Genomic DNA, 4,430 nt, shown 5'->3' on the forward strand with positions numbered 1-4,430 from the left:
GAACGAGGGAAGGCTTTTTGCTTCCAAGTGGGACAAATGCTTTTATGTTTTGGATAGCTGCTATTGTACTATCAATTATCTATCGATGCTGTGAAAAAAATACAGCTGAGGATCAAAAAGTGGCATTTATCGTGTGGAAAAGCGACGAAACATTGCAATTGGCGACGTAATTGATGAAATGTCAAGGGACACAAAAATGAAAAAAATTCATTTGGCACTACTTCAAAACCCATCAAAAATTGGTTGAATAATTCTGGAAGAAGTCAACTATAATCGTGTCAAAGTACAATATTTGGGAGGTGCTTGCGAGGGACGGCGAAAAACGGCGATTAAATTTGCAAAATATTGCTGAAATCGTGTTCAGGCGGGGGTAAGTGAAATGAAATATGTCATATCGCAACAGGACATTGTTATTTCTTAGGAAATTTATAATAAATATACGAAAATAAGCATGTTTTTCATCATATGGTTTACTCTCCAGTCACCACTCCTAAAAGCAACCATTCCGAACCATCTGGGCCGTAGCTAGAAGTTTAATTGGGGGGGGGGGGGTGCATATTCATATATTCGTCTTATGCCCGAATGATTTCTTTTGTATGCTATTGTTCCTATGGTATATAAACATGAATATATGAATATACAACCCCCCCCCAACTAAGCGGTCTAGCTACGGCCCTGCGAACCATATAAACAATTCAGAAAGACTGTAGCTTTGATAATTCAGGATTTAGAGCTATGTTGACTATGCCGTTTCTGGGTGTGGTCACTTTCTGGGCTTTCTTCCCGGATTCAGATTTTGGCACATATGCCATGTTGACCGCCATGGTCACTTTTTCCTAAAACAGTTGAGATAATCTGTCGTAATGGAAATGCATACAAACTCTTTTACAGGTCCTAAACTAACTCGAAATTAAGGCCCTTAAAACCCCTAGAATTTATGTGCATCGAGTGAAGTGCAAAAAATCACCCTTAACTATGACTAAAGCTACTCAATTAGAAGTGCTTTGTGCTTAATAACAGTATTAATATTAAGTGTTGCCTTTTTTGTACACCCCACTGTATATAACACATTGTCATTGCATGGCATCTGTTGTGCGACAGGTTTGTGAAGCAGTCCAAACAGCAGCACAAGAATGTGGTCTAGGCTAATCAATATGAAGTTTAATCACATGGAAAGCGCTGATCACTGCGTTGAAACTGTATCAAAGGTGGTCTAAGTTGATATGTAAATTACCAATACAATAATATTTGCATATATATACATGCATAACTAAGGTAGTGACTAACAATTTACATGTCCTTTTACTTATATGATTTATGACTTACAATTAACATGTTGGGCATTAATTCATAGAATGAACAGCCTGTAAATGCCAGACCATACAACAATATTGGTACTTGAACACCATGTAAAATCCATGATCATGTAAAGACTGAAAACGAGTATATACATATATGTTAATTTTAGCGCTTTAGCAATAAAGCTGCAATAACAGCACCTATTACCACAAGAACTCCACCAACTGTGTAAACAGTTCCTTTGATTGTTTCTCACCATCCCTTAGTATCAGGCTCTATTGTTGATCCTTCTCTTGTGTTTGATTCTTTTCTACGTTGCTCTTCGAGGTCTTTGTCTTTCTTCTTTCTTTCCTCCAATTGGTATCTCTCTTTTTGATCACGAACAGGTTGTGGCTCTTTATCATCAAAAAGATTACGCAGTGCTTGTTTGGAAACTTCTCCTCTCTTCTTATCAATGATAGCGACCACAGAGGAAATATTCTCCAGATTCATTTCAGTTGTCAACATCACTGGTTCTTTGGACAGGGACAAATTCCACTCAAGGAATTTCTCTTCAGAGAGTAGTGTGCTTTTACTATGCAGGTCACTCCGGCCTCCATACCACCGTGTTTCTATTTCATCCAAGACAGTCTTCTTTACACTCTCTGTCGATGTTTGGTTCTTGGAGCCCACTTTCTTCGATGCTTCCAAACCTTCAGTGAAGGTTTTCACCTCAACTGCTCCACCAAAATAAGCTGAAGTGACTACGAAATGACCAAAACGATTGAAAAAATTCATAAACGCTTCCCTGCATTTTTCGTCGTCTGTATATTCGTCAGGTAATTCCATAACAGCGGACACAAAATTATTGGTGAAGGAGATTTCCTGCGACTCAAAATTTCCAATAGTAATCTTAACAATTCGATGTTCTGTCAACGATATATTTGTGGTCTTCGTAGACTTGTTACTGCCATTTTCCTTCTGATTTGCACTCGCTCTGAAGTTAGGCGCCATTTTCAACATGCTCTGTGCAATATCAAGACTTATGCCGAGATTTTTCAATTTATTCTCTACGAACAATTCATCGGACTGAAAGTTCCTTTGAAAGCTCTGCGTCTCATTAACTTTTATGATTTGAGCACAACTAGGGATATTAAAACCATACTTTGTTTCATTCACAGCAGAAAACTCGAAAATATCAGAGGACACGGTGTTGTCCAATAAGATATTATATCCTCGACCAACCAGTTCAGCTAAAAAAAAAAATTTTTACATGAGCAAGCTTATCCGAGTTTAAACGAAGCGTAAAAAAAGTTGGTAATGTGGAGTTATACTGGCAATAATAATATAATTCGTTTGCTTGTCAACCTTGTTTCACATTGGTCATGCATACTTGAGCGAATTACCGTAGTAGGGCTGTTGACGTCACGCCAAATATTTTGAGGTCTATATTTAGGGTCAGTGATATTCATGTACAGCCTGTTCGCAGGTAGATCAGCGTTTAAGCGCTACAAAGTATGCTCTGACTAAGGCAATTATTTCATCCTGTTGTTGATAATACTCAATATATCAGAGTAAAGGAAAACTTAAACAAACAACGGGTTTAAAAACAGCAGTAACAAAACATAGCCCGCATAGATGTGGCTCAGATTACTAACAGTACTGTCCAGAAATAACCTAACGAAAAAAGCGGTTAACCTATACTGCAGGTCAAACCTCGGTCTGATCGCGGTTGAACCGAGGTTAAACCACGGCCTAACTCGGTCTGACAGAGACCGCGAAGGTATTTTTCCTTTGCGGTCGTCTGCGGTTTCTATTGGTCGAACGCAACCAGGACCGAATCGCAACGTAACCGCAACCGAACCGCGATCGAATTGCAACCTAACCGCAAATGAACCGCAACCGCAGGGTTACCCACAGGTTATTTTTGTTCAGTACTGTAGACAAAACTGGTATCAAATTTTTCAATACCCTCACCCATAAACTCGACAATTAATAATTCTACATCATTATCAAATCAGTAATTTTTTTTATTCCATACAAAATATCAGTCTATTGTTGCATACGACCGCTTCCGATTGGTTCAACGCTAGCTATCAAAAACATAAAAGAATTATTTCAGTCCACAAAATTAATGCCTAAAAAACGTAGCTAACATGCACACATGCATGTTAACGGAAAGATTTTAAGCATATTTGGCGCGTGTTTTGGAAATCGAAGAATCGGTTCGCCCTTTCAGTCTTGTTCGTTGTTCAATTCTACCGAAAATCTGTGTAAACGTCATCAGCATCAGAAACGAGGCTGTTAGTTTGCTTCATAAAATCTTATTTATATTTCACGATATCTCAAAATCGTCTCACGCTTCGTTGAATCTCGGGCAAACAACAACCTGCGCAATGATGTAAACAGCCCCTAAGTTATATTCTAAGTATACTGTTGACAACAATCATAAAATGCACTAGCATTTTTTACTTATGCATCTTTGTTGTCAAGAGTGCTTTTCTTGGGGGGACACACTGTATATATAGGAAATTTGTCCCTGGAATAGGACTATGTGCACACGGTAACGTTTTCGAGCGTTTTCATTTTCGTTTTCATGCCAAAACGGTTTGAAACACCGTCAATTTACAATAGAAGTTGAAGATAAACTTATAAGAACTTATAAGATAAAGCATATTTTTCCTTGGAACGTGTAGACAGGGCGTCAAAACAATAAAATGGACAAAAACGATTTTGAAAACGCTCGAAAACGACGCTCGTGTGCACATAGCCTAGATTACACATATACGCGTGATTCTATAGCATTTCTACTTCATGATAAACTTCACTCCCATTCTCCCAAACACCCTTCGTATGTTCTATACTGACCCGAATGCCAGTCTAAATATTGTTCATACCACTTATTAACCCAATTTGAGGTCCGTACTAGAAAAATATCAGACCGAGGTGGCTTGACAGACCGAGGTCTGATATTTTTTCCAGTACGGACCGAACGTATTCGGTTAATAAGGGATTTATTATATGGCATACAGTATTAGCTTATTAATTTATACAATGCGCTGCAGCATTCTTGCCGGCTCTTTCGCTAGCCATGCAGTCGCCAAGTAAGCACTGAAGTGGCTTCAAAAACTTTGTTTTTTAATGGTTAAATA

The sequence above is a fragment of the Dendronephthya gigantea genome, unplaced genomic scaffold (genome assembly GCF_004324835.1).
Source record: "Dendronephthya gigantea isolate DGI-Jeju-01 unplaced genomic scaffold, DenGig_1.0 000141F, whole genome shotgun sequence".
Taxonomy (NCBI): domain Eukaryota; kingdom Metazoa; phylum Cnidaria; class Anthozoa; order Malacalcyonacea; family Nephtheidae; genus Dendronephthya; species Dendronephthya gigantea.